The sequence below is a fragment of the Molossus molossus genome, unplaced genomic scaffold, assembly GCF_014108415.1.
Source record: "Molossus molossus isolate mMolMol1 unplaced genomic scaffold, mMolMol1.p scaffold_m16_p_9, whole genome shotgun sequence".
NCBI classification, from domain to species: Eukaryota; Metazoa; Chordata; class Mammalia; order Chiroptera; family Molossidae; genus Molossus; species Molossus molossus.
The window spans coordinates 72,392,561-72,404,805 of NW_023425403.1; the positions used below are offsets into that span (position 1 = coordinate 72,392,561).

Sequence of the window (12,245 nt, forward strand, 5' to 3'; positions counted from 1 at the left end):
GAGGATAAAGTCCCAAGTCTTTTGCATATGTAAGATGTTTTTTTCTTTTCCTTTTTGTATATTTCTTAGTTTATTACTGAATTTCCTAAATTCTCTAAATATAACTATTTTCTCACAACTTGATGGTTTTTTAAATTCACCTCTTTCCATGTACACCCCAATTTATAAGATTTCCATATGATAAATTCTATTTAATCCTCAAGGATCACCAGGGATTACATTTATGTAATATTTAACCCAGCACTATTTAGGCAGCAGTAGGCCTTTTCTCCAGGGCCCCCACAATGTCATTGCATACCTCTATTAGAGGACAATAAGGCAATTCCTCGTATTTATTTTCTGGTCTGTTTCTCTACTAAATCCTACACTCTTGGAGCTTAGCACCATTTGTCATTGTATTTCTGATATTCACATTGTGCCTGGCACATAATAGACAAGCAATATTTGTTTTCAAATGAATAGTGAGAAGAAGGATTGCTAATGTAAAGACTAAAGGCTATCTGCACATGACATCAGCCCAGCTTATGGAAAAAAAATAATTTCAGAGAGCTAATTGTTTTGTTTGAAATTATCCTTGCAATAACACATGACCAGGATTATGTTTGTTTTGGTTATTTTGCTTTGTATTTTACTTAGATACTTGAGATTACTTTGTGGTTTCCTATTGTTTTTCTGCTTGAAATGTGTTTAGTAACTGAAGATAAGGTGGATTTGTCTTAAATATGAATTTAATCAGAAAAACAAAATGGAAATCACATTTTAACTGAAATTATATATTAATTGCTTAATATTAAGTGAAGGCACGCATGTTTGACTTAAGGAGAGACTATAGGACTTCAAGTAAACTCAGGTGATGATCTCTAGCATGTTTTGGACTAAAACATTGTAATTATTAGGAAGGGCTAGTTCATGTTATAGTGAAGAAAAACAAAACAACTCTACCCCTCCCCAAAGCCCAAGCTCTCTTCATAGGCTCAACACCACAAAATTTCACATCTTACTTTTTCTACAAGTGCCATGCATGACAAAATACCTCCATCCACTCAGTCACTCATGGATCCAGGCTGAGAACACGTGCCCATCCTCAGAAACAGGCCTTTCCAAGAGTGATGCTGTAAAATGCGAAGGAAGAATTGTGCGTGAGTCTTTTGGTAGAGAAAACCTGGAAGTGACACAACTTTATTTTGAACACAATTCAGTAGCCAGAACTAGTCACATGGCTTTGTCTAATGTCAGGGGGCTGAAAACACAGGGAAGCAAATGTGATTGTTATTGAGCATTTCTTTCTGCCACAGTCTTATGGTACCTGTTTCATAGATGGGGTTATAGAGACCCCGTCTTGGGAAAGCTAAAATTTGTGAGGAAGCAGGAAAGAAAGCAAAGACCTTTCTTTTCTTTCTTTTCTGTAAGCAATACTGCTTTTTACTTTCTTCATCAGGACTTTCTTACTCTAAGCTGCAGTATTCAACTGTGATTTTAAACTAAAAATGGAATATATTGGCTGATAACATTGAAAAGTTCAGGCATAGCATAGCCTACTTTGACTTCAGGCTCAAATATGCCCTGTTGCTCTCATGTATTGTCAGGACCTGGGCTCTCCTTTAATTTTCCATCTGTAGCTCATTTGAACTTTATTTCTAGGTAGGTTTTTTTCTTTGTTTGTTTGTTTTGTCATGTAGTGTTTCTTGGCCAGCTCTGCACTCTACCTGTTCATGAAATGTAAGGTTAGTAGGAGGATGACACCGTATCTTTGTCCAGTCTCAGGAAGTGGGAGAAAAGAGAATTGCATCACCCTGGCTCATAGCAAGATTTAAGTCCTAACTAATCAGTATAATTAGTAGATACAATATTTTGAATGTCCAGGCCTGTGTCATTTGCCCAAATGTTGATGACCATATATATCTGATATTATTGGAATGATGGTGGGGGAGGGGGAATACACTGGAGAAAAATATGGATACTGAGAAGGCAAAACAAACAAACAGAGAAAATGCCTACTGTGCTTATTATCCAAATAAACATTAACATGTTCATTTGGAGTTGTCCATATGCATAAATAATGTGTACTGATAAATTCTCATCTTAAAATATAGTATTTATCAATGTTTTTATACATTCTTCAAAATTATCAATTATATTGGAGGGACAGATCCCAGAGTGAATATAGGATAATTAAATTAACTTTTTAACTCTTAAGGAATAGAAATTTTTCTTCTGTTATAAAATTGTTTTTATGACATTAGCAGTTAATGATTTAATCAAACTCTAAATTGTTGTGTTTGTATAGATTAATCTTTATTGATTTCCCCCCAAATAACCTTTTTACCAGCAAAGTTGTCAGGTAGTTCTCGGACTCCAGTGCTCCTCCTTGTCCCCACAGTGTGCTGCCCTTTGTCACCCACGTGAAAAATTCGTAAATAAATTGGTTACTGAAAAAGTATTTCCAGTTTTTCAATATGATCCCAATGTTTATGTTTATAAATAAGTCACATCAGTGTGTTTATTACTGGTTAAGTTGTTTATTATTGCTTTACTATTATAAAGAAGAGTGAATTCTTTGACTAGGTATTTTTTCATTTTTTAATCCTTACCAGTAGACATGCTTAGAGAGAGGAAGAAAGAGAGAAAGAGAGAAACATTGATTGGTTGCTTTATGTAGGTGCCCTTACCTTGACGGAACCTGCAACCTTTTGGTGCACAGAACAACATTCAACCAATTGAGCCATTGCGGCCAGGACTTGACTAGGTATTTTTAAGTATTAGTTTTGTAACTTCATCAGGAAATTGGATATAGTTTTGTTCAAATCTAATTAGATCAGTTGGGACACAGGTATGTTAAGGCAACTTGCTATGTTATTACCTTATGAGCAATTGCATAAAATAATTAATATTTTAAACATCATACCAATTACATTTTCTAAAACCCCTAAGCATATACATGCACATTTAAATTACTGTATTTATCTACATTAATTATGTTTACAGTCACTTTATTTTTATATTCTCAGGCCTATAGTGATCTTAATGTAACTCTAAATACTGCTTGAAATATATGGCTTTTCATAAGGCAATCAGTGCTATAGTATTTTTACTCCAAAAACATTTATCTTAAATTATAATTTAATTCACTTTATAATGTAAAGCCAAAACCAATTTTTTATACCTGCCGCCAATATAAAAGGCTATTTTCTTGGACTGTAGGTGAGTTTTGGTTTCAAGTGGAATCTTGTGCAATTTATTTGAATGCATTTGTGATTTCCCTTTCAAATTTAAAATTTTTCCATCATTTCCATATGAACTGTTATTTATATCTTCATGGTAAGCTTCTTTCCTTTATGGGACTATCTCACAACCATATTCTAGTATTTATGATCTTCTTTCCAGCTTCTTCACCCCTACCATCTTTCCATTTCATTTCAATATTCTTATTACAAAAGTAAAATATTCTATATCTCATATGCCAAATATTGCTATGCACAGCATCTCTCCATTGGCCAATGATAAAGGTTTATGGGGCAAACGACTCTTCCACATTTCCAAGCTCATCTTGTTTACCAGAAGTCCCCATTAATTTCATCTTGCTGAGATACTAAGTAGAGCAGTAACGCTCCTGAACCCTGACCTCTCATCACTAAGCTTTATGACGGCGTGCTTGGTGCCAGAGAGGAACTCTCAGATATTTCTGTCACACGAGACCTCAAAGGCAGTTCTCACAGAAATATGTCTCCTGGTTTCAGTCAGATATATATAACACAAGAATAACATGGGGTACTCAACATCAACCCGAAAATTTCTATAAGATGGTACTTACAGATTCAGAATCAAGACCTCACAACGTTGTATTTATAGCTGGGATCATAGAAGTCACAAAAATGGCCACATTTATGAAAAACAACAACCACAAAAAAAAAAAAAAAACTTTAAAAATAACATTATTAGAATTGAACATTTACACTGGATGTTTATATCTGTTCATAGAATACTTATAGTAAAGCAGCAGAAAGTGTAAATATCTCCAGACTCAGGGCCAAGGGTATATATGTGAGTCAAGAAGCCACGTACTGAAATCATTTCTGTGTAAGCCACTCAAGTAATATACCTTCATGATTTAACATCTAGAGAGTAAGCATCCCCCACACACCACCCCCTCACCTCCACTCAGTTTTAATGCTTCTTAACCTGCAATTGCTAGGTTAGTTAAACAAAAATGCAAAACCTCTCTGGACTTGATTTAGATTTTCCAACGATGAAAATACCACCAGAAAATAGTGGTGGATTTTGTGGGAAGTTGCAGGGGATGTAATCAGCGATTGAAGGGTACTCAAAAGATGCTTTTAACTAAGTCTTTGGGTTAATCTGAAAAAACTAGATCCTCCAGCCTTGTGTCCGGTATACGTTCAACCCCAGGTTTAATTTACCACCCGTAATACGGTTTCCTTGGCAGTGATTCACAAATCCCCATTTCATCTGGCAACCACTGCAGGATAATGGTGCTTTCTCTGGAGCAGCTTCTGTTCTACTAAGCCTGCTTCTCAGGACAGGAAGGCTTCCGTTTAGAGAACACCACCCAATGCCAGTCTTAACAAATGCATAGCCTTATTGAAAATGTGCAGGTGACTCACATTATTATGCAGGTCCAGGGTCATTAAAATTTTATCATATAAACCCTGCTGTCTGCACAGAAGAGGAATTGAAAATGTTGGCAAGGGATGATCACATGTTTATCAGAATCTGCTAACCAGGAAAATGAACCTGTTTAGAGCAGGAAGGAAACAAAATAACATTGTCTTTAATTCAAATCCTGGCAAAAATAAATACATAAATATAACAAGATGTCAAAAAACGCTGAAATTGACATTAATCTACTGCAGTTAGTTTTCGCAAATCCCTTGAATGTCTCAGTTTCCCAAAGTTGCCTGACAGCTTGATCCAGCTGCACAAGGTATGATTTTCATGTTTCTCTTGGAAAGCTGATATTAATCAAAGGATATCACTGAGAACTAAAGGCAGCGAGCTATTATTGATCGCAAGGTTGACTTATCAAAGGGCTGAGAGATTAGTGGGTGTAAGAGCTTTATGTAGGCAGAGACATTTGAATGGCTGGAAACGATTTTCAAGGTATTTTAGCTTATAAATGCAGATAAAATATGAAACAATGAGGACGGCACCAATTCCAACAGTACCCGCGCATTTTTGTCAAACGCCCATTCATTCCCCCTAAAACTGTTTCTCCTTACAGTTGTGTCTGCACACATTTGGTTTATTGTTAGATGTGGCATTTTATGTTCTACCTTTTCAGATTTAGAACAGACTGTGACTCTACTAAAACTCTCCTGTGCTGTTCCAATTTCCATCGATGGCAAGAGCAATCACGTTGAAAAGGGAAAATCTATCAGAGCTTTGAACGTGTATAGAAGTTGTCTTTCTGGTCATATTTTAACATTCTGTTGTCTGGAACAGATTTGTGATTTCTATTTGTAAGTTTCCAAGGTTAAACTCAGAGTGTGGTCAGATAACTTTCTAGCAGGTGAGAAAATCAACCAAGGATAAATGTTGGGTTATATGCTAAATGTTTAAATATTGTATTATTCTGTGTATAGATAAGGCAATGGTTCTTGTCATTGGTAAGCAAGCCCTAGATCTACAAGTAGGGATAAACTTGCTCTGATTTTCTTTAACTCTGCAGCCTTTTGAGATGATTGTGAAATTCAATGGAGAGATTTCTTAATCGCAAGAAAAGTTATTCTATGTTTAAATTGACCATTGATGCCTTATTATAATTACCATCATTTTTCTTCTTTAACAAGTAAAGTTAAAATATAATTTAATTTTATTAACACATACTTTTAATTAACGTATAATTATGCAATATGTATTTATTTCTTTGAAGCATTCTTTTTTGTGTGTGTGTTCAATTTCTGACTTTAGGAGACAAGTTCTACAAAGCGTTACTCAACAACTTGTTTGAGACAGCAATTTGTTATATAATAAGAACTATCTTCTTAAACTTTGTGCCCTTTATATAGCTGCCCAGTTTTAATTCAAACCAAAAAAATGATATGGCTATTTATCCAAATAGTCTTATTATGTGTCATTCAGATGGTGCTAATATCATGTAATAACTTCCAGTTTTACATTTAAAACTTAGGACAGGAGACCTATTTCTTATTTCTTTTTTTTCTTTTTTTTTTCAGTTTTCAGCTAGATTTTTATATGAATGCAAACACTGGTATACTTCTCTAAATTTAAAATATTTACTCATTAATTTTTTTTTATTAAGACTAAAGGACATTTTTCCATTTTTTGTTCAGGTAGAGTGGGAGGGAGAGAGAGGAACAGAGAGAGAGAAACATCGATGTGAAAGGGACACATCGAGTGGTTGCCACCCGCACAACCAACCAGGGCCGGGGACAAACTGCAACTGAGGTACGTGCCCTTAGTGGGAACTGAACCTGGGTCTCTCCAGACCGCAGGCCAATGCTCTAACCGCTGAGCCAAACCGGACAGGGCAAGACTAAAGTTTTAATTCCAAAAGGCATTTAGCATTTGCCTTTACAACTATAATATATGACTGCTGTTTTTTGTTTTGTTTTTTTGTTTTGTTTTGTTTTGTTTTTTATAGCAATGGCTAATTACAAAATTCTGTTGGTAAGTACACCTGTGTTCTCTATAGAATTACTCCTCTTATTAAAATTTTTTGAACATTCTTCTCTTGAAATTATTTATCCTCTACTTATCATTGGCAAGTTTCTACAAAATTTTATGAAGACTAAATAAAAGACCAGAAGTGCTGTCTCTTTGATGGGCATAATTTCCAAAGGTAGCTTCTCTTTAACTCTGTTACAAAAATCATAAACAATACAAATATTTTATTTCTCCAAAATGATTAGTAGCAAAGCAAATGTATTATACACACATAATGGAAAAAGACATGAAAACACCCAAACAATGAAAAATCCAGTTTTTAAAAAATAGAGTTGTATTTTATTTTTTTTTTTTTATTTTTATTTTTTTTTTTATCCTCACCCGAGGACATTTTTCCATTTTTTGTTCAGATAGAGGGAGGGAGAGAGAGAGAGAGAAACATCGACGTGAAGGGACACATCGAGTGGCTGCCACCCACACGACCAACCAGGGCCGGGGACAAACTGCAACCGAGGTACGTGCCCTTAGCGGGAACCGAACCCGGGTCTCTCAGGACCGCAGGCCGACGCTCTAACCGCTGAACCAAACTGGCCAGGGCTAGAGTTGTATTTTAAACATAGACTAATAGACATTTTGGAGGAACACAAGTGTTACTTGAATTAGATTTTAAAGTTGGAAAGGAGTTAAGAATTCTGGAAGAAATTATTACTGTAAATTATAAAAAAAATATGGATAATTTTAAACTTTATAATATATTTTTTTAAGTTTTTGAAATAATTTTTTAAATAATCTGTTTGCTCATTACAAAAAGTATGCATGTTTCCAATTTTAGATGACACTGTGGTTTCATTATTGGTTCTTTTCTTCACACCTGCTTTCAATGTAGTTTATGGCTGGAAGAAAAATGAACCAACATTATAGTTCTCTTAAAGATTTCTAGAAATGGTTCAGTGTTTTGTTTTATTGTTGTTGTTTTGTTTTTCTTTCTCATTTATGCTTTAAATGCAAATTTAGTTTAAAGCACTAGTTTTTGTTTGTTATTTTACTCTCAAAATGTCACTTTTAAACCATATTAAGTAATTATGGGCTCATTATTGTGCTTCCTATATCAGTGTTACTAGGAGTTTAAATAGATTACTTTGAATAACTTGTTTTAAATACTAAATAAACAAACGAACTTTAGGAACAGTGGATGTTTTAAGATTATACTTGCTACTTTTTATTTTATTGTCAGAATTTAACATGTTGATTTTGAAGTTGAAAAGTAGCATCATTAGTCATCTGTGGTAGAAGGGCGATGGCAACCTTGAAATCTGTAGAGTGAGACACTCTCAACTTTCAGGCTCGAGGCTCCAAGGTGGCACGGAGGGCAAACTGTGGTTTCCATTGGAGTATGTCTGGGCAGGTGTCACAGGATTCTGGCAGGAGTATGCTCAGTCTCAGCCGAAGCTCTAGAAAAGAGTGGTAGGTCTCACAGATTCTTCTAAGCATTCTGGTTTATTTGAATAATTTATTACCTTCCACTTGGCCCATTTGTGCCTAGAGAAGGGGTTTTACTGCTGATCTAAAGTTACAGATCCAGAGCAGGGTATGCCTGGGACATTTCCTCTTCTACTCATACATGATCAAATGTGATTTCTTTGCAACGGTCTCACTAAGCCAGCAAGAAAAGTGGCTGGCTCAAAAATGGCAATGTTGTGAATGTCCCACTGCCTCTGTTAACTTTTCCAGTGGTTTTGGTAGGAAGAGAAAGTGTTCCGACTTGTGTCTACACATTGTTTACTAAATTAAGAGATTTACCAAGAAAGAATGAAAAAATAATCATAGAAAAATAAAAGGAAATACTTTGTGTTTGGTAGTTGAAAAGTGAAGAGTAATGAAAGGTTGCATTAGGTGAGTGGTATTATTTATGTTTAAATCTTCTCGCCAGAATTTTGATATGTTTTCCTGGTTGGAAAAATGATGAATCAGCATAGTTCCATAATGCATATTGATCATTCAAAAGCACATTGCAAACTAAAAGGCAAAACAACTTAGTCAAGGCTCTTAAAACACACATAGGGAATTATGCCAGTAAAAGAAGCTGCTTTCTAGGGAAGACAGGGATGCATTCGATTTTGAATGAAGAGGTTAACCACTGAAGAGCCATTTTAGAAGGAATGGAAAAATAGCAGATATTGAAAAAATGATAGATAATTCTCCAAGTTGGGGACAGTGCCTGCATGAAATTCCACACAAGTTACTTTAAAGAACTAGATAATTATAAAGTAAAACCTTGCAAAAGATCACATTATCATTCATTTTGAGAAGCCATTATATTATTCTCACGCTTCTTTGCACGGACTTTTCACATATGAATCCCATCTAAGAGTAAATTGGAAGAAGATATCATCCTCTCTTTTTGCTTTTTTTTTTTTTTATTATTATTTTAAAAAATTCCAACAGCTTTTTAAGTATTTTATCGAAGTCATTATTTCATCTGCCTTGCCTTGATATTGTGAGTTCTTTGACAGCAAATCTTTTTTTGCTCATTCATTTTTGTATAATCAGTGTTAAGTCAAAATATTTGTTGAATGAATTAAGAAATTGATAGAAATATATTAAGAGATTTATTTAAAATTAGAATTCATCATATAAGTTATTTTCAGAAGCTAATTAGATTTCAGGCCAACGTGATTTTGCCAGAATTATCTTTCTGATATAATTGAACTCTAGCAGTCTGCCTTAGGTTAGGAAAGAATGAAGCTCTTTGAAGATGCCAACTATGTCTAACCCTCATTTAAAGTTTTAGGTAATTCATAAAATTAAGTGTCATTTATTCTAAAGTGTCAGTGTGGGTATATTATAAATAGTTATTTTAATAATATTTTCAATGTGAAAAAGTAAACTATTTAGAAAAAGCATATTTAGAGAAAGTACAAGAAAGGAAAGATAAAAAAATTACAGTCTCCTAAGTCTTGGTTTAACTACATTTTTATAGGAAAACAATTCTTTTTCTCTAAACTGGACACTTCAAAAGTGAATTCATTCTACATATATACCATTTTTCCTGCGTTAAAATATAGAATAACTGTTTAGCATAAATAGCATGTTTTAGTTACTTTTTTAAAAGAAAACAACACAAAAGATAAAAAGTTGGCACAATATCAGCTATACAGTGATAACCCTAATACTACATAATACAATGCAATGTATAGTATATTATATTGTATTCTATCATATTATGTAATATAGTATTGTATATACATATCTATTTATATTTGTAAAAGCATATAAATATGCTATAACCTATCTTTCTTCATTCTAGAAACTTTTAAATAGATTTATTGAGGTAAAATTGAACAGAAAGAAAATACACATATTTAAAATGCAATATGATGAGTTTTGACATGTGGATATACCTGTGAAATCATTACACAATCGAAATAGTAGTCACTTTCGACAAACCCACAGAAGTTCCTTTGAGCCTTGTGTCCACTCCTTCCCATCCTTCCCCAGGAACTTTTAATCACCTGTTTCAGAAATGGAATTGTTTTTAACTTAGCACATACTGGACATTCAGAAATGAAAATTAGGTAGATCAATATCAAGTTCATGCTCCAAAGCAATTCTTTTCAGAGAGGATGATTTAGTCACATTTTTATATGCTTTTGAATGTGTCCCTTCAGTCTGAAAAGAAAGTGATAAAACAAAAAGCCCTCCCTCAATAGAAATTGAGACTTTGGATACCTAAGGAAGAGTAAGGAAACATTCATATCATTTTTTCTTGGACGTCCCATGAATTATATTTGAAATGGTTTCAATGTATCATTACATTTGTCTAGTATTGTAATAAGAGCATATAACAGATGGCCTGACTTTTCATAGTAGAGTGAAGATAAAACATACTAAACCATTTTGACCTGTCCATTTAGAAGATAAGTGATAGCTTCTTCTTACCTAACATGTTTACAGACACACACACATTTATTGTACATTTTACTGACATAAAGAATGTGTAGCCCACACATACAACAATTATATTCAACTTCATGGTTAATTCTATGTAACCAACTGATTCTTAGAGAATATTTTCATAAATTGATGGGAAATAACAAATGATTTTACTTCGGACATGCATGTTGGTTGCTATTTTCACAGAGTTAAAACAAACAGAAGTCAGATACTTTAGAAGTTCACTCATTTAATAAAAATGTAAGGACTTATTTGTTTAATCAAATAATAGTTTTCAAATATAGTCAGCCCTCCATACTCCAGAGCTCCATATAGGTAAATTCAACCAACCCCAGATAAAAAATATTTTAAAAAAAAGTTATGTTGTCGCTGACATGTATCATGTATTTAGGCCGAGGATGGCTGCGTCTGTACTGAACATGTGCAGAGGTTTTATTCTTGTCATTATTCTATAAACAATACAATGTAACAACTATTTATGTAGTATTTACACTGTACCAGGTACTTTAGAGGTTATTTAAAGTATACGGGAGGATATATGTAGGTTATGTGAAATACTATGTGATTTTATATGAAGGACCTGAGCATCCAAGGATTTAGGTATCTGTGTGTGGGGCCGGGGGGTGAGGGGGGGGGGCGGCTGGGTGAGGTCTTGAAATCTATCCTGAGGGATATTGAGGGACTGAGGGACAAGTCCTGAAAGAGTACTTCACCACTGTTTCTGCTGTTTGCAATGTAAGGGCTAGAGACATGACACATTTTAAAGTTTATTCTGAGTTAATGTTTCCATCACTGTCTTAAGTATAGATAATCAACAAAGCAATAAATCAAGCTCTGATATAAAATGTTTTCTAGTTTCTGTGATGTAGGTCCTTCCATCATGGCCAGTTTCAAGCTACCAACATGATTTTCCTGAACATGGAGCTGAGAAGAGACACACATAACCCATCACTGCACACTATCCCCACCAAGCAGCCACAGTAGATAGAAAACCTCGATTATAGAGAATAGTAAACATTAGTAAAGCAATGATTTTAATGTAATTCATTCAATAAGTTTATATACATTAATTTTTAATAATAATTATATTTAAAAACTGGCTCACAAAATTCCCGAACATTTTACTGGTTTCAACAGCTTCCGTACACCACTGCTTAAAATAAAGGAAATATGAGCTGTGGCCAACGAGGACTGTGGGAGTTAGCCTATTCTGATACAATTTTTTGCTCTGTAGTAATTAATCACCTGTTATCTGGTCAATCTTTGCTAGAGTCAATTTAAATTTTTACTTAAGATTGTAAAGATCTGTCTATTTATCTAAATGATTCAAAGTTTTCCCATCATCTCATTACATTAAAATACACTGACATAAATACAAAAATGAGATTTTATTGGCTTCCTGGTAAAGAATTTAGAGTAATAGATGGGCTAAGGTTGCATGCAGGTTTCACTTTCCTGAAGTCCCGAACCTGGGACTCTCTGGTCCGCAGGCCAACGCTCAACCGCTGAGCCAAACTGGCCAGGACGCCTTATTTAAAAGTCTGGTTTATGATTGATATAATTTATTTCCTTTGTTTATATTCTTTCTGATAGATTCTGTCTTTGCCTAGCACTTGCATTTAAATATGTATTCTTTCCAGTTCCAG

At 34.2% G+C, this 12,245-nt stretch overlaps 1 protein-coding gene across 1 annotated transcript in view; it reads left to right on the plus strand.

Moving 5' to 3' along the window:
* PCDH9 (protocadherin 9) overlaps positions 1 to 12,245 on the plus strand; it is an 894,020-nt gene that overhangs the window by 189,967 nt on the left and 691,808 nt on the right. The window lies entirely within an intron of this gene.